Source organism: Ceratotherium simum, chromosome 17, assembly GCF_057802395.1.
Source record: "Ceratotherium simum simum isolate JZ-2026a chromosome 17, ASM5780239v1, whole genome shotgun sequence".
NCBI classification, from domain to species: domain Eukaryota; kingdom Metazoa; phylum Chordata; class Mammalia; order Perissodactyla; family Rhinocerotidae; genus Ceratotherium; species Ceratotherium simum.
This window is the reverse complement of record NC_141916.1, coordinates 37,463,208-37,487,210: the sequence shown is the minus strand read 5'-3', so window position 1 is coordinate 37,487,210 and position 24,003 is coordinate 37,463,208. Positions and strand designations below refer to the sequence as shown.

The window sequence follows — 24,003 nt, the reverse complement described above, 5'->3', positions numbered from 1 at the left end:
ACACACACAGTTACTGAGAAAAAGTACTGGATTCAGTGCAGTGAACTATGGAGGAGATGTGACAAGAATTTGACCCCCTCTGGAGAACCAGGAAAGGATTCACGGCAGGGCTTTTATTAATGGGGCATGAAACAGCTGGGGAGCAGCAGAAAGAGCTGCAGCAGTCTAGGCAGAGGGTACAATGTGTGCAAAGGCCCTGAGGTAAGAAGGACATGGTGGTTATAGCACAAAAAGCAAAAAATTTAAATGGCAAGATATGAAGCCACAGAGATAGCCAGGGCAGGAAACTTTCAGCCTTGTTAGGGAGTTGAGGGTTTATTCTGAGTGCAGTGAGAGCCACTGAAGGGTTCTTTAGAGAAGTGATAGAATCAGATTTGCACTTTCCAAAGATCATTGGATAAAATGGGGAAAATAGAACAAAGAAATAATTGCATTAAAGGATAACATTATGTGGCAACTGCATCAGTATAGCCATAAAATGCTGGTAATTCACACTGGAATTACAGTGGTGGATGTGACAAGTGGACACTTGGGACAAGATCAGATGTGGTGTGCCATGAAGGTCCCCTTTCAGGATCCAGGCAGTCATTTCCCTGGCTGTGGGGAAAGTTAGCTGCAGAGCTCACAACTGAGTCACTTCTGGAAGATGGAAATTTCCCTCAGCTAAAGGAACTGGCTTCCCCAAGGTAAAACTCTCCTGGGCAATGTCTGGATGTGCTGGGGGGGAGGCGGGGGGAAGGGGGGTGCGGGCACGGGCAGGGTGGTACAGTGGCTCAGCCCACTTGTCTGTATTTGGCATAACGATGAATGGCTATCTTGCAGATCACCAGCAGCCTCTGTCTCATCCTGCTTGCTCTATCTCTTACAGAGGTTCCCGAGAGCCCTCTTCAATAAACAGCCTGCACGCAATCTCCCTCTCAGAGTCTTTTTCCAGGGAACCCAGCCTAAGACAGCAGAGAAGCGGTTTTCTGTTTGTTTGTTTTCAAATTATCATGTAAATTATTTCACACTCTTGACTTAATAAACTGCTTTGAAAGGTAGTGTATTTAAAGAATGGATATTTTAAGATCATCTTAGACCTAGTATTAGATTGAACCAAATAAATTAAATACTACTCAACATGACAATATTATGGTAAAGCTTTGGCACCCAATTCACTACCCAGGGAATTAAAATCCAAGCAAAAGAGACTAGTTTGACCCAGTTAATCCACCCACAGATTTTTTGTCCATTGGTTTCCCACTAAAACTGGTCAACACTGCCATTAAATATCCGGGAGCTAAAGCTGGTGAACTTTATCTGACTCTGGTGTGAACCAGCAGACACTAAACGGGCTTGTCTGATCTAGACAACAGAGCGTTCAACCCAGCGATTTGAGCACATCCTTTCTGCTTCATTGGTCACCAATGGATTTTCTGTTAAGTTCAATTGAGTCTGGCACTCTTTTTAGCCTTTCTCTTTTGAGGGAAAGGCTGATGCTGTTTAAAGGTCTCACTAAAAAGCAGAGCCCTTTGATTGAGAACCTCAAAAAAGACTATATCAAGAGCACACCTTTTAATGCAGAGCTACACACTCCCTTATTTTAAGCCCAGCAAGAGAAGCCTAATTGTCAGAAGGATTTTTTATTAGTTCATTTTTATGAAGTGCACATGCCCACCGAGGCTGTTGAATCGGGGGAGAAGACTCAGCAAGAACACTGATGTAATGTATAAATTTAGTGTACTCAGTGGTTCTAGCTCTAATAGCCATTTGGGCAACCAAACATCAGTTTTTGCAAATTTTGGTTCTTAGGTCTTACTAACCTCGGCAAAAGGCACAGTCTTATGGAAATGTCATAGTACAAATGTTCTTACATTGTGAGGTAACTAAAAAAATGATTGTAACCTACTTGCAATAGAGTTTTAGTTTGATAAGAGCAAAAGCACCCAATTAGTAATACAAAAAAATCAAACATCATGTCTTATTGATTCTCTACTTTTATAATAATGACTTTTAGAAAATCTATTTAGAGATATGCCTGTCACTTGTCTGTTTGCTCTCAGTTGAGACTAACCCTCACCCTGTACTCCTTATATCACAGGGGGTTACATCTTGTATATAATATTTCTCCAGCTCCATTGCTAACTAGCTTTAAATCAGATTCTTCTAACGAGAGGAACTGGCAGAATAAAGTAAGTGGGAGGAGAGAGAAGGCTTTTCTCCCTGTTTCAGGAAGCATCTCTACCAAATGCTGCATTCCCCTGGGGGGACTAGTTCCCACAAGACACCCCCTCCCTCTGAGGGTAGCTGCCACCTTGGGTCCAGTCCCACAGGGCAGCCTTGGCTCCTGAGTTCTGGTAACACCACCTCCTCCCTTGGTTGCTCCAGCTCTACTGGTAGTAGTTGCTTCCTGCTATTGTTAACCTCCATCTTAACTAATTCCCCGTGTTAGATTCCCTCTATAGAACTATTGGACATGGGCTGTTTTCCCGACTCGTCCTCAACTGACACATAGACTACGTAAAATTACTTTAAAACTAAGTCCTAATTTACTGACATGTAGAGCTCTAAGGTTCATTTTTAATTCTTTCCACCCAGAATTTGCAGGAAATCTCAAATTATAAATAACATCAAACATTGTGATTAGGTTCTCAGATCAGCCTATAAACTTAATTTGATTCTTTTTTTTTAATTTTCTCTCAATATTTTTATCTTTTTCAGCTTTACTGAGGTATAATTGACAAATAAAATTGTAAGATACTTAAAGTGTACAGCATGATGATTTAATATACATATACATTGTCAAAGGATTCCCCCCATTGAGTTAAACATACACCACCTCACATATTTACCTTTTTTTCTTTTTTTTGGTGAGAAGATTTAAGTTCTACTCTCTTAAATTTCAGTTGCACAATACAGTGCTATCAACTATGATCACCATGTTTTATACTGGGTCTTCAGACCTTATTCATCTTATACTCTTAACATACCTGAAATGCAATCTTTCTCGGGGCTCTAGTCTTGATTCTCTTCTTTTCTCAGTTCTTGCACTCACTCTGAGTGACTTAATCTCAACTCTTTAATCATCAATTTCTAACCAAATCTACACCTCCATCCTAGACCTCTCTGCTGAGATCCAGACCTACACATCTCCACTTTCCTACTAGATCTCTCCAATTAGATGTCCTACAGGCACCACAAATTTATTCTCTCCCCAGATGAACCAATTACATCATCCTGTCAAAACTTGTTTCTTTGATTTTTTGCTATTAAAATCCTCCTAGTTACCAAGGTTGGAAACTTTGACATAACCCTAGAAACTCCCCCGTCCTTCATATCCAATTGGTCACTAAGTCTTATAGATCCTTAATATCTCTTACATATCTTCCCTATTATCTATTCCTCCTGCTGCTGCCTTAATTTAGAAACTCATCTCTTCTCGTTTGGGCTCCTTCAACAGCTTCCTATCTGACCGCCTGACCTTAGTCTTTCTACCCTTCCATTCAACCCCACAATGCAACCAGAATGATCTATCTAAATTGTAAATCTGACTATGTGATTTGTATTTATTTAAAGGATCCATATAGTGTTCAGAATAAAGTACTAAATGGTAAATAAAAAACTTTCTTTATTTGACTCCTACCTAATTTTCTAGGTTCATCAATTCCCCATACCTACACCCCTCCCTAGCCACATCAAACTAATTTTATCACGTGTCACCTAATTTCTACTTAACATCACTTACGCCTGTGGCTTAAAATGCCCACACCTACCTTTTTAAACTAGTAACTCTTAATTGTTCTAAGAATCGAATTTAACAGTCATCCCCTCTCACGTCACAAAGAAAATGTAGAAGTAAGAGGTTAACACGGATGTAAAGTATCAAGTGGAAAAAGTGCCAGACCAGTGTCTTGAGGAGTCTCTTGGAGGTCCAGATGGGCTTCCTACTCACCATCTTTGTCTTCTTCTACTCCCTATGATAAGTCTGCCTCCATCACTTCTCTTCTGGTTCTTCTCTTTATAATTTATCCCCTCTACTCATGGTCATGGTAACAAAAGGAAAGAGATGTAGGATAAACCAGATTGCTCCTTGGTTCTCTGCCTCCCCCTAGCCCCAAGCCCTGCTCCCTTCTATTTGAACTATAGTCCGTTAGCGAAAGACAAAACAAGGATACAAAAGAAATTATATATATGGTTTTTACATGCATATATATGATTTTATACATATATATGTTTCATAGATGAAAGAAAGAGGGAAAATATATCTATCTGTAGAACCAACCTAGGGTATCATAATGTTCAGTCTATATCTTTAATCTGATCTCAGCTTCACATTTGGTAGATTTTGTCTTATTCATGGTTATATCCCTAATCTCAAGGACATTATATGCACATAGCAGATACTTACTAAATATTTACTAAATGAATAACTGAATGAATGTTCCTGCCAAAAAACAAGCTGCTCTGTTTGAGTCACAAGTAAGAAATTGGAGGGTGCTCCGAGGGGAAGGATCCAAGACAGAAATAAGCAATGGAGAAAGGGAAATATTTGGTGGGGGCAGGGGCAGCAACGTTGTGGCCAGGAAGCCCACTGTAAGGTGTGTAAATTGATAACTTGGGGATTGTTGGCAAAAAGGTTTTAGAACTACCTTATAATTGGAGGATTTAAGAATTTAGGCACTTGAGAAAGGTGGTCATGCTCATCAAAGAAATTAAAATCATGTAAAGCACAAATGGTGCCTTAAAAATCTCTTTTACGTCCCTTATCCTTTCCACTCTGTGCTCTCATTGCTACTTGGCCAGCTTGTGATTTAGTATTTGAAACAAATAGGGACGACGTGGGGAGCAATTCTGGCACCACCGAAAACTACTGCTGCCCCTGAATAGTGCCGGGCCAAGTTTCCAAACTGGAGATGAGTGCAGATGACCGCTGTGTCACGCTGTTTAACAAGACGACACAAAGCCAGAGAGACCAGCCTCTGTGAGCTGACAAAAGAGTCTTGACCTTTTTCAAACATTCAAATGACTCTATAGTTCTCATCAGTTATAGAATGCTTCTGTACTTCACATTCTAAGTGGAATTTGCCAACTGAAAGGGATGTGCCTGGGTGGTCTTTTTTTAGAGCACACCAATGTGCTCTGAATAACTGAAAAATATTTTTGACAAAGGTCAAAAAGGCTTCAGGCGGAAATACAAAACAAAGGCTTGTACTTTAAAAGTAAAACTTGGAGGATGTTGATTTTGCACCCAATCATAGAGCATATTATTGAAAATGTACTCTTATCAGCACATGGAACCATCTGGGCCCCAGTTATACTTATAAAAAGGAAACCTGGGCTGCTTATAAAGCCCATCAAACACCTACAAAAGAATGTGTACACATACCATATGGTATGAGAGTCTTTTAATGATTAAAGAAACTGTTATTTACTCAGCCCCATTACATGCTAATGGCCAAGAAAAGGCTCTTCTGTTTAAATGCTTTGTGATTCTGTATAGCCATGCTTCTCAAACTGGAGTGTCAGTCATATTTCTGAGGATGTATGGGGGTGTGAGAGACCCCCATTTTCATCATGGGTGAAAAAGACTATAACTTCCTGGTATATCAGTTGGAAAAAAAAATTACATAATTTGACTATAATGCAAACATTCTTTTAGCATGAACACAGCTATATTGTGGGACAGAATGCAAAATTCCCGGGTATTTTACCATAAATACTAAAAGTTCACAGAACTTTCACTTTCCAAGACTTCAGGGGACCAAATCTTCAGGGCCCACCTCTGATTATACTAACTCCAAGATTAGCTCAAGTTCTAAGTACCTGCACCCTCTGCAGGGACTCCAGCCCACCCAGCCCTTTTTCTCAGCTGGTTTTCCACCCTACAGCCACCCAAAAAGCACTTGCTAGCTCTATTGTTTTGTGTTTCAGTTGGATCTTCCAAACTATTAAAAATCTTATTAAGAAAAGAGTCATGGTCTTTACAACCCTTTACTTGTTATTGATTGTATGAATTATTACTATAAGTAGTTTAATAATAAGACTATGAATATTGATACTCCAAATGAAAAAGTACAAAATTAACATTGATAATTCTAAAAAGATGATACGATTATTGCACTTAACCATTTGTCCTCTGATCTAAAAGTATTTTAAAATATTAAATATTTTCATCCCCATTATTTCTTTTGAAATATTTAAAGTCTTAGATTGCACATGGATAAACCATGAAGTTTATCCCTACTTCACTGAAGGCATTAACAGAACTGTCTTGAAGGAGGATGTATAAACCCTTGGGTGCTACTGGCTTAATTTGGGGCTTGTTCACATTAGCTGCACACTTGTTCTGTTGCTCTTTGAGTACAGCTATTCTTTCTGATCTACTATTGCACATTTAGTATAAACAAGGCAGCCCAGGAAGGTGTTCCTCTCATTTTGTTCCATAAATCACTCATACTGCCCTGTCTCAGTGTTTGATTGTCTGGTCCAAACACACTCACACTTCATCAACTTTAAGTTTCAACTGACATGTCATCCCATTATGAATATATTTCTGCTTTTCTTCAAAGTCAAACTTCCAATCTTCCAGATTCAGGTCCCTCTACTGAAATGTGGGGGAATGAACATCATCGATGCATTTAGGGAAATTTTCCCAGAATCTTTCCACATTACTGATAATCTGAGACAAATGTCAGGTGAGAAATAAGTAAGAAAAGTCAGATGAGAACTTTCCAAATTACTGTGCCATTTTGAGCCTTGAATAGTAGAGAACAATTTTCCAAAGTAGGATGAAATTTCCAGACATTTTTGAAATAGAAAAAAGTATATATGGTGCAGAGTATAGAATAAATGTATTGTTTTGTTAACGGGGATATAAATCTTTTTCAAGATTAATAATACTTTAAAGAATGGCTTTTCCATCAAAGAAAATCAATGTATGAGGGGATATTTAACAATAAAACTCATATTTGAATTTTAGCAACTTTTACTTTTTGGAATATACTTAAGAAAATGTATTTAAATGATGACAGCTGCCATTTTGATAAACTTTTAAATTCTGTATGTTAACAACTCCAGGATGTGACTACAATATTAAACTATTTGTCATGAATCGACACTGCTAAGTTTAGCACTAGACAGTTTCAGCAAAGTTAGCAATACTAATTGCTTAAACTAGGGTCTCCAGAGTCTCTGAAATCACTGTAGTGAGGATTGATGAACTGACCTGGCCCCAGAAAACTTCCAGAGACGCTTTGAAGTACTTTCAAGTATAAAAATGAATGTAGTGTTTTAAGTAGTGGTTCACTGGTATTTTACCAAGGTAGACAGATAGAAAGGGAAATTCCTTCAGATTGCATTCGCTTCGAAAAATATATAGTTAATAAATAAAAATGAAATCCACCAAGTTAACATACCACTTCTGAACATTTTTTTAAACTGTGCAATAAGAGACACTTGAATCATGACATTAATAACTGTGCCAATTACTATTTTTGAAACAAAATGGATACTCTCTAAAGTTTGTGATCTCCTAAGGTACAAAGAGCCCTTGGAAATAAAGCTGACATGTAATAATAATAATAATAATAATAATAATATGGTCCCCAAATCCATGTCTAGTGGTCCTCCTATGAGCAGCCCCTTCTACCTCTCTTCAAGCTTATCATTTGCCACTATGTTGCTCTTACATTGACTTCCTTTTCATTCAAACACATCTAGTTCTTTCTCAACCCAGGGATTTACATTCTTGGATCCTTCTGCCTGGAGAGCTCTCTCCTTGGCTTTGGTAAGAGCTGGCTTCACTGCATTGTGTATATCTTTGCTGAACAACTTACCTAATGAAGTTCTCCCCTCTCCTTAGGTCCTCTGTGTCATATAACCTTCCACATTTCTTTTTTAAAAATGTTTAATGTCGTAAAAGACAGAACACAAAATTCACTATCTTCAACATTTTGAAGTGTACAGTAGTGTTAAAAACATTCACATTGTTGTGCAATCAATCTCCAGAACTCTTTTCATCTTGCAAAACTGAAACTCTATACCCACTAAACAACAAGTCCCTTTCCCCCACTCACCCCAGCCCCTGGCAACTACCATTTTACTTTTTGTCTCTATAATTTTAACTACTCTAGGTACCTTATATAAGTGGAAACATACAGTATTTGTCTTTTTGTGACTGGCTTATTTCATTTGTATAATGGCCTCAGGGTTCATCCATGTTGTAGCATATGTCAAAATTTCCTTTCTTTTTAAAGATGAGTAATACCATATAATTACTCATTTGTTAATCCATTTATTCATTGATGGTCGTTTGAGTTTCTTACACTTTGGGCTATTGTGAATAATGCTGTTATGAACACGGGTATATAAATATCTCTTTGAGACTCTACCTTCAATTCTTTTAGATATATACACAAAAGTGGAATTGCTGGATCACATGGTAAATCATATGTTTAATTTTTTGAGGAACTGCCATACTGTTTTCCAAAGTGGCTAAACCATTTTACATTTCCACCAACAGTGCACAAGGATTCTGATTTCTCCACATCCTCACGGACACTTGTTATTTTCTGTTTGTTTTTCTTTTCTTTTTTTGGTGAGGAAGATTGTCCTTGAGCTAACATCTGTTGCCAATCTTCCTCCTTTTTGTTTGAGGAACATTGTCCCTGAGCTAACATCTGTGCCAGTCTTCCTCTATTTTGTATGTGGGACACCACTGCAGGATGGCTTGATGAGTGGTGTGTAGGGCTGTGCCTGGGATCCAAAACCGCAAACCCCAGGCTGCCAAAGCAGAGTGTGCAAACTTAACCACTATGCCACCAGGCCTGCCCATGTTTTTTTTTTTTTGATGGTAGTTGTCCTAATGGATGTGAAGCGGTTCTGTATTTCCTTTTTAGCATGTATCTATCTTTGTTCATTTATTCATTTTTTTGTTTCTTACTGAGACAGTTTTTGAGACAGAATTGCCATAGGAGGTTGAGAAACCAATCTAAAAGATGGGATAGATTCTTTCTGAAATGGTTTTGGTATAGTCTGGAATTAAAATAGAGAACAAAATCAATTAAAATCAAACATCGTATTCAATGAGCACTGGCTATGAGTGCCAGAGCTCAAAAGGCTCTTGATTATTCTTTCTGCAGAAACCTTAGAACTTGGTAGAGCCCAGCCAAGACGGAGATCTGCTCTCTCTCACTTACTTGCTCAGATGACCTTTGGTCAACTATTTAACCTTAATTTCCTCATGTGAAAATGGAGATAAAAGAATTCACTTACGGGGGTAGGAAGTATGTCTGTGTGAGTATTAAATGACCATAGAAAGAACAAAGAAAGCATTCAATAGATGGTCGATATTATTTTTAATTATACAACTGATTATCCCCTACATTGTTATATTACAAGATTCTTGCACACAGTTGTGAAATTTAAATACCATCTATTTACTGTCGATAACAATATGGACTAAATGAAAATTAAAACAATATAAACTTGCTCATTAGTCATGATTTCCTGCGTTATCATGTGTACCTTTATCCCTGTCTTATTCACCACTGCATCCCCAGGCCTAGCAAAAGATTTGACACATAATAGACACACAAAAAAATATCTAATAGCTCTGGCAGTGATTCTACACATGTTCCAAGATAGGATTCTACAACTTTCTCCTTGCTTCTGAACAGGGTTCTGTGGGAATATTCCAGTCAGTCCTAGAAGCAGAGTTAAGAAATTGAGAGGAATGTCTAAGAAGCAGTCCCAGATCATTAGCAGTGTGTGGGGAGGCACTGAATTAGAGTGGCCTTTAGGTAACTAGGTTGAAAGAACTGCTTAATTCCTTTCCACTATACTTACAGTATCATTTTTATTGTTATTAAAAATTGCTAATGTCAACTGAATGAACATGTTACCCAGTTCCTAGCAGCCTAAACTGCTGAGGTAAGAAATTATAATGATTAGTTATTAGAGTGAAAACCATTACATGAATGCAATGGGGACTCACAGAGCTACAACTAGATAATTTCTGTCTAACTATTGGGTAATTAATGTAGTAAGAAAATAACATGTACATATTGGGAATGAAGAATTATAGATTATTTGCACTTATTTTCTTTCTGTGGCAATTAAATTAACTATCTTTGATTTCTCACCTGTTACCATGGTTATTTTCGGTGATCCAGGTCATTAATGTCTTGAATATAATAGTTAGATTAAAATTAAAGCTCTTTCAACTTTGCAAAAAGATTCTGAAGGTACTGTGAAAGAGAAAGCTGTTGGCTTAAAGGAAAAGAGCTGCCTGTTGAATGAAATTGTTTAATCATCTTAAAGCTAAGAGGTCCCATACTTTGTTCCTTCCTGATTTCCTCCAGTAGCATCATTGAGATTTTGTTCGCTGAGGACAGCAATGAATGGGCAGGTGTTTTCGTGACAATAAATTCTAACTATGCTATTAACTTCCTACTTATATTGTTAATTCTTCCTCTCCATAATGAGAATAACCAGTCCTATCTACCTCACTACTGAAAATTCTGGGAAAATAATATACATTAATTATATAATGAGAAACAAATATTGAAACAAAATCAAACCTCAATTCTCTAAAAAAATTTGAATAACAGACTGAGCTCCAGTGGAGCCATGATAACTGGCTCCCACAGGTTCATGACATGAATCACTGACATGAGCTTTCTCTCTAGAACAAATGTCACATTTATTCATGGCTTGTATTGACTAGATATGAGAGTCATGCTATAAAAATCAAGGTTCTACTTTTAATTCTGGTTTTTCTAGTTAATTTCTCTTTTAAAAAGTTATTTTACTCAGACACTTATTTATCCGTCTAGTCAGGTATTAACTTGTGTAGGCCTTAATGTTATATTCCTCAAGGCTTTATCCTCTGTCCTCTTCTCTTCTTATTATATACCTTCTTCCTAAAGCACCCATCTACTCTCCAGCATCTCCCTAACATTTGTGGACCAAGGACAAGAGGACAAAGGGAGGCACCCTTCTCTGTGGCCAGCTCTTCTTAAACGGCTGCCTTTTGGCCACCCTCAGGCCTAGGACTGCACACCTCAGTGGCGGATTATGACCTCTGAAGGACAGACATGGAAGAAGCCTGCGCAGGCCTTGTCGACAGGTGTGAAGTCTGTGGACAGGGAATTACAAGGTATGAGATTCCTGGATCATGTCTAGAATAGGGCCTAGTGGATTTGTCACCCACCCAGGGGTGAGGGGCACAGCCAGAGGAGGGTAAGTAGAGGCCTTCTAATGCATGAGGTGCATGGCAGGGGCTCTGGTTTCCCAGATCATAATATTTCATGGAGAATATAATATCCTTGAAAAGCAGACAATAATAAATACCCTGTCTTAATTAAATTCCATATCTCGAACCTTCTCCATCTCCAAAAGCTATCCTTGCCAATAACCTGTGTCAATGTGTTATGTCAAGACAGGAATCTGACACTCTGATTCACCAGGTCAACCTGAGATTTGTGTACCCTCTATGGAGCAACCTCTTTACTTGAACAAATGGGGGAGTCCAGAAAATGCAGTCTTCATTTCCTGTAAAGAAACTCTGGAGGAGTCTCTTCTCTACCCGTATTTCTTGCACTGAGCTATGGACAATTTTAGACCTCATCTCAAGAGTGCAGCAACAAGCCTAGAGATCTTACACTCCTCTTTAACCTCAGAGGAGCAAAGAAAAGGGTTGAAGCTGTATTCAGATGTTGCTCGAACAGAGAATGAGAAATGAGGGCAGGTTCACAGATTACCATTCCCTGCTGTGGAAAGGAGCATTGTAAGAAAAATGATAATGCTTTGTAGGTACCAATAGGGCTGGAAAGAGTATATGTGGGAATGAAGGAGGTGTTCCTGCATAAGTGAGCACTTCTCTTCCATTGATTCATTTATTTTTTTACTCAACAAATATTTCTTAAGAACCTACTATATACCACACACTGTTTGGGAATTAGGGAATCAGCGGTAAACAAAATAGTCAAGGTCCCTACTCTTACCAAGCTTATAGTCTTATAGATTAGATTAAAATTAACCAAACCACCGTGCTAATATAAAACGATAAACTGTGAAAAATGCTCTGGAGGAAAATGCACAGTATTCTATATGAGCATATAACAAGCGGACTCAGTCACATCTGGGGCATCAGGAAATCCTCTCCTAGGAAATGTCATTTCAGCTGATCTGAAAAGAATGAGTTGGAAGTGAAGAGCTTTCTAGACAGAAGGAAAAAAACCTCAATTGCCCTAAGATGGGAAGGGAGTGCATCACGTGTGAGAACTAAAGGATGGCCAGTGTGCCTAAAGTGCAGAAAGTGACGGGGAGTAGAATACGATAGATCATGCGGGGCCTTGCAGGCCATCATACGAATTTTGGTCTTTATCCTAACAACAATGGAAAGCCACTGATGGGTTTGCATTAAGGAAGACCTATGATCAGATATGCATTTTTAAATCTCTTTTCAGTACTGAGCATCTACTAGAGCACAGGGTGGCAAGAATAGTATAGAAAGACTCTCAATTGGGAGGTTATTACAGAATCCAGGAAAGAAGGCACCTTGGCCCAGGATGGACAATGGTGGAGATAAAAAGAAGTTGACAGATGACCAATATTTTAGGGGGTAAAATCAACCCAGGATATCAAAGATAAATGAGAAGGAGGGTGACTCCTGGTTTCTGGCTAACACAATAAGATGCATGGTGGTGTCATTTGTTAAGATACGAGCATTGATGAAGAACCATGTTTGGGTGGGTGGAGAAGAGTTCAGTTTTGCATCTGAAGGTCAAAGGACAGAATGGTAAATTTTCATTTTCACGAAAAAATTTTCATGATTGATATGAAAAGAGAGCTCCAATCAAGAACTCTTAAACCAAACTGAGCATGAGAGAGGAGATTCTTTGACTTTTTGTTGTTGTTTGTTTCCTTCTACTAACTCAAACTAAGAACAAAACCAATAAGAAACTATGTGTGTGTATTTTAACTCAGCTCTTATGTTTAAAACTTTTTAAAACCTCACTAATATAATGAAGTCACAAGATTTTAGAGCTGGAAAAGATCATACACATTGTATAGAGTTGAAAAAAGGTGCTCCCCCCAAAGCTTGTGGTTTGTCCCAAGGTTACTCAGCGAGTGAATGATAATGTTAGAAATCAGCCAGAATTCTACTGATAACCAGAGCAGTGCTCCTTCCATGACAAGGACAGTGTGGTTCCTAGCCTGGCCGATAGCCCACATCACCTGGGGGCTGGGGGATAGAGAGTGGGGCATGGATCTCATGCTGGACACCCGACCCTGAGATTCTCTTCCAAGCAATTTTTAAATTGACATTTAAAAAACAATTTTTTTCCTAATTAAATGCTTTCAGTTTACAAGGCAACTGTAAGTGTTCATTATGAAAAGTATTCACCACTGGAGTGAATTCAAAGATTTAAAATTCAGTTTGACATAGATGTGAATGATTAGAGGCTTTTCCCTTTCTGTGGAAAAATAACTTATTTCCAGTATGAAAATGATCCGATATAAATACTTCCTTTTTATAAAATAAAATGCCCTGGCTGTGCTAAGATTTTTCTAGAAATTTAAAATAGTGCTGTACTCCTAAGAGTAAATGTCTAATTTAAGCATTTCACTTTAAGCATTTTTTTTAAAAGCAACATGCAATAGGTCAAAATCCAACTTATTCTTTGCAGACTATAAAACACTGAAAAGGATAAAAAGGGAATATTTTGTGTACAAGAGTGAACATTTTTCTATGAACAGCATTAATACCAGATTTTATAAACAATACAAACGAGATAGTGAACTTGGAAAACTGAGCAAAATTGGATACTATCAATATAAGATAAAATAATCCCTGAAGTATTGATAATCAATCTAGGAATTGATTGGAATGAAAGGAATGAAAGGAATCACAGAGATCAAAGTGAGGTAAAGCAATTACGAAGGACATGAACGAAGGCACAAAAGGGGGACTGTAGGTAGAAAACCAGCACATCTGGCTTTAGTAGAGAGATGAATATAGTGAGTTATTTTTGTCTGACTGACCATTATGCCACAGAAACATGCAAATGCTTTCCTGGTTTCTTTATTTTCAGATGCCATAGCACCTTTGTTTCTCTCTGTTCCTCCTCCTCTCTCTTTCTCTCTCTCTCTCTCTCTCTCTCTCTCTCTCTCTCTCTCTCTCTCGGTGGCCATTAACTATACTGACAGCTTGACAGGCTGAAATAAGGAAATAAAACACTTAAACATTGTTTCCTGATGTATGCATTCATCTCTTCTGCCAAACACAGATATTGAGGAGATACTTCACTCCTCCTGTCAGCTCACTAAATTACACCCCAGCTCATAGGCAACACCGAGCTCAGGTTTCTCAATAGCAAGTGCAGCTCAGATCCTTCCAGAAGAATATGCAAGGGCTTCATTCATTTTGCCAAAATCCCTCCTGTATCATTTTTAACACTGAATTTTCTTAAGCTATGGATTGGATTCTGTATAAGAGCTGATTATTTTCCTACTTTTTAAAAGCTGTCAAAATTCAGTTTTAGTTTTTAGAATTTCTGAGTGCTCTGACTTGAGCAATGGCAAATGTGTACTAAACCACAGGTTAAAGTTCTACCTCTCTCATAACTAACGAAGAGTTCTGACTTTTTAAAACCTAAACATTGAGTCTCTTGATAGATCCACTGATAGACAGAAAAAAGGTTGATCATGACATCCCAAAATGTGCCAGAACACAAATAACAGATGCTTCTTCCATTATTATTTGCATGTGGCAACTAAAGTCAGACTTCTGTATAGCAAACTTGGAAAGTCTTACAAATAATTAACTTCTTCCAGAGGAGATTGCTGTGGATTAAATTTTGACAGAATAGTAGGTGAGAGGGAGGGAAAAAAGGAGGGAAAATAACTTTGAATTGGTTATTTACCTTCCTTTAACCACCATTAACGTGAAGGAGAAATTTCAAAGTGAAATATCTAAGAATTTAAAACAAAAAAGATAATGGAAATAAACCTCTTAGGACTTTTTCTTTGCTTCATTCCCTGAACAGCATTTACTTAGTGCTTACTATACGCAGTGTGCAAACGTATGTTCTTTGAAAGATGCTAAGAAGAATCCACAGGTAGCCTGCCTGGCACCTAAGGAACCTGCAGTCTAGAAGAGATGCCACCATCATAAGACACTAGAATGCAAAATGGAAGGTATTTCCAAATGGAAGTACAGATAAAATGCTATGGAAATTCAAAGGAGGAAGGAATATCCTTAACCACACCACCCATCATTGAAAATTCCCAACTCAGTTTGGCTAAAAGACCAAAAAATTTTCTCTATCATGAGACTTACACATAGAATTGTAACTACTTGTTTTATGTTATGTACCTTCTCTGTCAGGCCATAAAATCTGTGAGGTCCTGTGCCTTGTCTGTTTTGTTCATGACTATATTTTCAAGACTGACACAGTGGGTGGCATGTAATACACACCCAGTAAATATTTGTTGAATGGATGAGTGAATTTTTATCTTGTAATAATAAGCAGTGACTGAATCCGAATCTCCAGAGGATGGTTTTCTGAGTTTCTTATTCATATAACTCCCCATCTCAATGAAGATCACCAATGAAACAGATGGGAGATTTGTGTAAAATTGCTGGACATCCCAATGATCATAGATACTATAGTTAATTAGCACAATTGCCAAAACACAGCCATGACCAAACGACCATTTTAGTAGAGCTGAGGGTTTCCTTTTACTCAAAAAGAGTCTTTTTTTCAATCTGATGATCATTAGTGATTATAGGATTAATCACAATGGTGATGCACAGGAGAACTCTCTGTGGAGTTTCTTTCTCCTCTTTTGCTTCCTATCTTTCCCAAGGAATAATACTTTCTAAGCTTTCAAAAAAAAAAATATCATTGTACCATCTTCCAAGAATGGTAATGTAGCTATCGCTAACACAAATTATCAATAGAAGTGAAATGTTACTACAGTAAAGATTTAATAGTTCAACCAGATGAGATTAAATTCCTTCACAATAAACTAGTATCCAAATCATTTTGCTTTATCAAACATTATCTGAAATAATATTAGCTACTATTTATTAAGCATTTATTTACAGGTACTAGGCATGGTGTTACAGGAATATTTCTTCACTGAAGTCTCATGATTACCTTACAAAAGAGAAATTTTTATCCCCACATCACAGATAAAGAAACTGAGGCACAGAAGGATTATCCTAGAAGTTGAGGAGTCCAAGTCCACTGCAGTCTGAAATCCCAAACCATTTCCATTCCAACTACTCTGCACTCAGCAATCATTATATAATGCAGCGATTATGTTTACTTTGGCTTAAAATTTTCAAATATTTCACAAGGAAATTCTTTTTAGTAGCGGTCATAACTTGAAACTAAGTTCTTCCAAGTCAGTATAACATGCAAAATACAAACGTAGTTACCTGACTTGAAAAAGATAACCATTTAACATGACATTTGTTATCTCATGAAAAAAGTCTTACACAAGCGATCTGATTCAAAATACCATTGTGATTATGGGTTGGAGGATTATGAGGCTGGGGCTGGGTGAAGCCCTGAGAGTTGGGTCTTGCTGCGGTTTGGTGGGTAAGTTAGGACACGAGCAGCAGGACACTTGACTAATTTCTCCTACGTGCCTCTTGCTATTGCTTTCTCTCACTGTTTTCTTAAATCTCCTGCAATATATTACCTGTTAAAAGTTGAAAAGGGCACTTTTGGAAAAAAAATTGCTCTTCTTGTTTCCCCTTAGCCATACATTTGGGGTGAAATATGAATAATTCTGACCCCCAAAACTGTACTCTTTCTACTATAATATATTGCCTTCCAATAGTTTCTTCTGGATTTAAGAGGTCAAGAGGAATCCTGCTCTGCCATGCTCACATGTCCTTCTCTAAATTTAATTAATATGTATTTTATCCAGGGATAGGAAGAAGGCTAAGATATTTTCCATCAGCCTCTAAGACACCAAAATGATTCATATCCTATCCTTGACCAAAAAAAGACATATGAATAGCATGGAAACAAAAAGGCTATCTCCTTTTACCACACTTACATCTTTCCCCAATTCTATTTTAAAAATAGAATATTCACTCATAATAACACTAGATCTTTACCTTAGAATATAGCAAATGAAGGCAGTAGGAAGAAAAATGGAAAGAACTAGTGGAATTGTATACAGACAAGAAAAGGAAAGAAGGAAGAGAAGGAGGAAGGAAGGGATGTGCTGAATAAAATAAGAAGGGAAGGAGACAGAATCTTTTTGTTTTGTCCTCAACCTCTGGTCAAGTTAGAGGCTTGCTTTAAGACAAAATTGCCTCTTTCAGTACTCAGTGATATTTGATTTCTGTATAACTTCCTTCTCAAATAGGTTAATTACAGAGGCAATTAGGCTAGCTACACACAGGATGTCACTATTCCCTTATATAAACAGAACTAGCACACAAGTTTCAGGCAGAGAAAAATATCTGTAAAAACCAAGTTTCAAAATGTCTTAGAAGTCTGTGCTGTGAGATGCTATTCTGCCCAGTTTGGGTTAAATTTCATGGTTGTCATCATCCTTATTTATTGAATAGCCTTTATGTTTTTTGATTATTATGGACGTTCTCTATGTGAACTAGGACAGTCTGCTCAAATCAGAATAAAAAATCCAAAAAGACAAGAGATCGAGGCACAGGGTAACTACACAGGAGTAAGTAAGGCCTTATTAGCAAGGCAAATAGATGGGAGAAAGGGAGCTGGAACTGAAAAAGTTAATTCTATATTAATTTAAACAAATGTTCTGACCTATGCAGCCTCCTAGGTTTTTTGTGCGAATACTTTATTTTACATATTCAGAGTTGGGAAATTAGTGACTACTGTATTTCTGAGAACCAAAGGGTTCATAGCACAAGAGGTTTCTAGAGTGAGCTTTTCTAAAAATTGGATATTTGCAGCTGTAGTTCTGGGTAGCACGATTCAGTCTTGGTGATACACATGGAATCCACAGGAAAAGTTGATAAATCACTAATAATGGCATCCATTTTAGCCTGAAACTCCTAACTACTGATTATTGCTTGTATATTTATCAAAACCAAAACGATAAAGTGCTCTTCAAAAGAATAAATTGCTGTATCTGGTACTAAATACATATTCATAGAGGGCACTCTGTCTTTCTTAATGGTGGCTACCCAGGATGACAAAACTGTAAGACACTGACGACACACTAACATCTATGGTTCATTACCTCGCTTATTTACTGTGGTAACAGTGAAAGCAAGGCCTTAGGGTCAGATCCTCATATTAACCAATGCATTCCTTTCTCTTCTATGGCCATAGACTATTTTACAGTGTTTTGACTGGCTGTCTCAAATAAGGTTTGCCATTGGTCACAACAGGGTGTGAGAGAGAGAGATACAGTGACTATCAGTATAAGATAAAGAACTCAGATTCTATCTCCTACTAAATGATGGCCCTACTCCATCCTTTTCATACATGAAGTACTGCATATTGGTTGTTACAAATCAACCTGGGAGAGTGTATGCCTCAGCCCTGGAGGCACTCTGCCTGGGTTTGAATCCTGGTTCCACCTCTTGCTCGCTGTTGAGTCATGGCAAGTGACTCAATTTCTCTCTCTCTCTCAATTCCCTCAGCTGAAAAATGAGTATGATCATAGTATCTGATTCATGAGGTACTTAGGAAGCTTAAATTAGATACTATATGCAAAGGCCAAGAACAATACCTGGTACACAGAAAGTCTTCAGTAAATGATAGTTACTATAAGTATTCTATAGTGAATGAAAAGTGATAGGGCTTTTTCTGATTCTACCTGTGTGTGTGTGTGTGTGTGTGTGTGTGTGTGTGTGTGTGTATTTAAATCAGGAGGTCTTGCATTTAAATTCAACCTCCTGTAAGAAAAAGCAGAATTTTAAATGGTGGTTAAAATTCTACAGGATAAGTGAACTGAGGTTTGTGAAGCCTCTGTCAGCACTAGAATCCTCCCACAGTCTAGTCTGGTACAGCAGCCTCTCTGGGATTTCAGTCCAGGCTTACCTGAGTGTATAGCAGCAGCAACGTAGAAACAGGCTTTCTTCTTCTACAATGAATCCAAAGCTACTGCTGATGACACAGGGATGAGCAGGGAATGGAGTGATCTCCCTTCCAGAAGATGAACAGTGCCACGGAGAGCTTCTCAAATAACGTTTTTGTAAAACATCGTCGGCTTTCTTGCTTCTGTTTGACCTTTTTGCCCTATTTCCTCTAGGGAGTTTGCTAGTGGGTGGGTAAGTCCGATTTGCAGCTAAGCCAGCTAGGCAAATAAGTTGTTTTGACTATAGTACCTACAAATATAGAGATATGTGCCTATGTATATTCTTTCCCATGCATGCACTAGGATAGCTCCAGAAAGTATGACAAAAGTATATTACAGAAGTTATAAAGGAGCACATTAGGATGTTTCCTTCAATGGAACAGCCAAATAAATAATGTTTATTATTACAAGTCCCACACACACTGTGGTTTCAGTCTCATAATCTTTTCACTTGGGGATTGCCTGATGAGAAGGAGTCCTTTTGTGCAGGACAGGAACCTCTAGGTTTTAAAATGACTGATCTTGTATTTTCAGCCACTGTAACAGCTGAGTTGGACTGGCTTCATGGGTAACCAGATCAATTGTGTAGACATTAATGCTTAAGAGGGCATGGGGAAAGGGAATCAACTGAAACAGCCTATGAAATGGACTATAAAATCACTATCAGAATAGAAACTATAAACACAATAGAATTCTTCACAGCTCAGTTCTTCTTTACACAAATTACGGCAGAAAATAATTCAAATCAGCCCTGATGCTAGGACTGTGTGATCAGGTAAGGAGTCAACACCAGGTGTAGCAAAAGATTGCTATTAATCTGGCTGGTCAGTTACATGGGTGTTACTCCTTCCCCTTTAACTCAATATTTTAGATAAGTCTGGTATTTAACAATTACTTGGACCTAAAATGACCAATTATTCAGAGATTTTTTTTCAAATTCTTTGGGATCTCAGAAAGAAAATCACAGAGAGTTATCATGGTAAAAAATGAGGGCTATTAGTATAACAGCATTACACATATAATAAAATGTCCTGATCCACGAGGAGAATCAAGCGATTTGCAAAACTTCTATTCCTCAAATACTTCATTCACAGAAATGCAAAAAAAAGGTAATTAAATATTATTATTTTTATTACACACTGAAAATATTTCATGTGTCTATTGGTATAAAATATATAATGACAGAGCCATTATTCTATTATTACCTTTATCTTTATTTAATATTATTTAAATACTTAAAATGTACCTGTGAAGTGGCATCTAACTAAATTTTGCCAAATTGGTTTTACTAGTGCTTTTCTCCTGTTCACTCTGCCTTTTCCCCTTTTCTCTCTCCCTTGGCTCTTGACTTTACTGGGCAAAACATACTAATAATTTAGATTCATCTTTTTGCTACATACAGTTTCGGTTTCCCCTCTCACTCTTCCTTCTTTCTGCCATCACCCCTGGAAGACAGCCAGAAGCCGCACTGGAGAGTTGCCAGGGTGTCCTGTTCTTATGCAATTTGAGTGCCTCTGTGTATATCTTCGCTAGGCTTACCTACGTCACCATTTACAATATTGAGTAGAAAGAGCAGGTTGGAATAGTCAGCATTTATAAGTCAACTGGTTACGTGATACAAAAATATATAGCCAACTTCAGGATTTATAGCAATAACATTTATGTATCGTGTTACTCCTAGAACTATCCAATTTATAAAGTGCCTATCGTGTATACATAAGGAATAATCATAACTCATTTACATTAAACAGTGTCAACTAGCAAAACACAACTTTCTCCCTAAATTCTGCACACTGAGATTAATGAGGTTTTTGAAAGGAAACACACTAAAAAAAAAAATCAACTCTGATTCATCCTAGGTGGATAACATATCCATATAAAGGAGCAGGTGTCTGTAGTATGATTTAGAATACCTATGGAACATCTCTGGAAAATATTAACTTTCTCTGAAGTAGAGAGAACCGTCCACAGAGTGAGCTGGGAATGTGGCAAGAACCCAAGTCTGTCACCAACCTCAAGCTTTCTTTTATTTCCTTCTCAAGTAAAGAATGGATTTGAAACAAATAGAGAAAACTTTAGGCCCTATTTGACATGGTCTGACATGTTTTCATCTACAGGCACTTTTAGAAAACCTGGGAAAGATTATGTAGATTACCTGCTTTGTCTCTCTGACTCCTAGTTGGAGAAGAATCCCCATCAGTGACCAAAGTTACCAAGAGTCCTAAAGTGAAACTCAAATATGTATGTGGATTTTCTCCCTCTGTTTACTCTGTAGCTTGTCCCCTATTCAGAAAAAGCAGCTGTCTTTAGAAATCTATGCTTTGAGGTCTTGGATTAAACTCATTTCTTCTCCCTAAAAAGCCCTTAAAATTAATAATAGGGAATGTTTTGACAGTTCACATCTGTAAAAGCATTTAATCTTATGTGAAACTCACACCTACACAGCTGAATTGGACATCATACGAGAAAAACACAATTTGGATTTTTCTTACAATATTTCTGTCCTCTATCAGTTCCGTCTTTAGAAAGGATTATAGGAATAATATGTTCTTCCTGCCTTAACTCACAGCCTTAAAAATATTCATTGATTTGTTTTAGCCAAAATGGAAGAATCACATTTTTCTTATATATAAAAACAGGTTTGTTCTTTAAAAAATTCATGTCTCCTTCAAACTCTATTGATGACTAATATTACTACGTAGAGAAGCAACTCCCTATCTTGGTAAAAATTAAAATTGAACGTGAAAAAGAGAGAAAGGTATAGCAAGAAAATCTGTAAACCAGTTTTCAATGAATGAACTACCTGCTGTTTCCTAGTCACAGATAATTGACACTGTGTAAAGATACGTTGGAATGTAGAAAGCAAAACAAAGCAAAAGCCATACATACACAGAGTGATAACAGATCCATGAACTTCTTAATTGAAGCGAGAACTGGTGGTAAACAGGTTTTGGGGAGAAGTTTTTTAAAAATAACATGTTAATCTGGAAAGTCAGATACACAATGGCCTTTGTAGAAATATTTTGAAAACTGGGCATCCTCCAAAATAGCTGTGTTTCAGTGGCATTAATGGTAGGGAAAAAATATGCTGCACTTCTTCACAACAGAGAGTATTAAACTTCAGCAGTGACAACTCACTTTAGTCATAAATAGAAGACTTTGGTTGAAAAGCTTACCCATTCATGAGGAACAGTGTGAATTTCAGAAGGTTTTTGTTTTCGTGAAGAAAGACAAGGTGACACAGTGAATCTCTCTTCATTTAACATGTTTATTATTTAAAAATATCCGGTAACCGTGAAATTCTTTCCCATTTTTGAGTGGTATTTTGATTCACTTAAGAAGAAAAACTCCTCTTGTACTCAGTGAAGCAACTTAAATCCCAGGTTAACTCCTTCATCTTGTCAATAAATTGAGAAATCTATGTAAAAATAAAGTCTATAATTATGACTATCTTGGCGACTGCTACTTTAGTCTTCACATTGTTAAGGGGTTGTTTTCTTCCCCAAATTAATGAAAAATACACAGTCATTATGTAGGCATGTTTCAAGTATCCACATTTTCCTATGATTGACCTATATTTTCTACCAATTCTCTCTAGATTTCTCAATTAAAAATAATTTTTAAGAAAATAACTGACTTCACCAACAGGTTGCAAAATAAAATATAGCTAAAAAGAAAAAAAAAATCAGTAAATCAACAGGTAGTTTAGGCCAACTGTCAATAAAGATTTCCCTTACCAATTACTTTCATAGACTTGATTAATATTTTTTTAACTGAACTGACTAAATTAAAGGGATTTAGGATACATATAAACACAGGCTCCCATAGCAATAAAAGTTGTTGAACCAACACTGAAAAACAACTTTTCTTTTCTAATGGAAGTTTTCTAATGTTGCTGGTATGAGAACTTTATGTCTAGAATAAAATGTTTTGCCTCTTTTCCTTATACAAAATAATAGTTAAAGAAACACTTTCAGGCTGAACCACTCATTTCCACGTTAGCCAACAAGAAAATATAATTTCTTTTTCATTCTTAATTTGATATTATCATATAGACAACTAGTTTTAGATTATACTCATTTTGTTTTTTATTCAGGAAACAATCCCAGTAGCAACTCATTTCCCTAGATGACATGGAAACCAATGTTGTTTTTCATTTGTTCTAGAACGTATTGATTCAATATCACTTTTAGAGTTTTTTTGTGTGTGTGTGAGGAAGATCAGTCTTGAGCTAACATCCATGCCAATCCTCCTCTTTTTGCTGAGGAAGACTGGCCCTGAGCTAACATCCGTGCCCATCTTCCTCCACTTTATGTGGGACGCCGCCACAGCATGGCCTGACAAGCAGTGTGTTGGTGCACGCCCAGGATCCGAACCCCAGTCGCCAGCAGCAGAGCGTGCGCACTTAACCGCTGCGCCACAGGGCCAGCCTGCTTTTAGAGTTTCTTAACCTAGAATCCATGGATTGCTAGGAAATCTATAAGTTTCTGGAATTATATGCAAAATTTCATGTGTATGTACCCACTTTGATTTTTCTGGCAGCAAGCTATTCTTTTTTGCTACCTGGCATCCATGCACCCTCCTTCTGTTAACAGTACCCCATTTCGCTCTAGGATGCAATCCGAATGCCTAGTCTACGAAAAATGGTGAAGTTGACTCTACCTCCTGTTCCAAGAGAGGTGCATAGGATTAGTCTATGATCTAATCAAAGCCAATTAGTACAAAGAGAATTTTGATAGGCTTCTGGGAAAGAGACTCTCTTTTTCCTGTTTGATCTGAAGCCTGAGATGATGTTTATAGTTGCAACAATGCTACTGCCACCATCTTGCTTCTAAACGAAGCCAGAGACTGAAGCTGTATGAGTGGAAGCTGAAAGATGGAGAGAAATTGAGTCTTGCTCACGTTATTTTAATCCAGAAGTTAGTTCTG

At 37.4% G+C, this 24,003-nt stretch overlaps 1 protein-coding gene across 2 annotated transcripts in view; it reads right to left on the bottom strand.

Annotated features, from left to right (window-relative positions):
- SOX5 (SRY-box transcription factor 5) overlaps positions 1 to 24,003 on the bottom strand; it is a 964,162-nt gene that overhangs the window by 770,742 nt on the left and 169,417 nt on the right. Inside the window, exon 1 of one of the 2 annotated variants that reach the window (XM_087442678.1) lies at positions 19,038 to 19,458. The exons of the other annotated variant lie outside the window; for it this stretch is intronic. The gene's annotated coding sequence lies outside the window, so the exon portion shown is untranslated. Of the gene's footprint in view, positions 1 to 19,037; positions 19,459 to 24,003 lie in introns of those variants that run through there. 2 annotated transcript variants of the gene reach the window in all.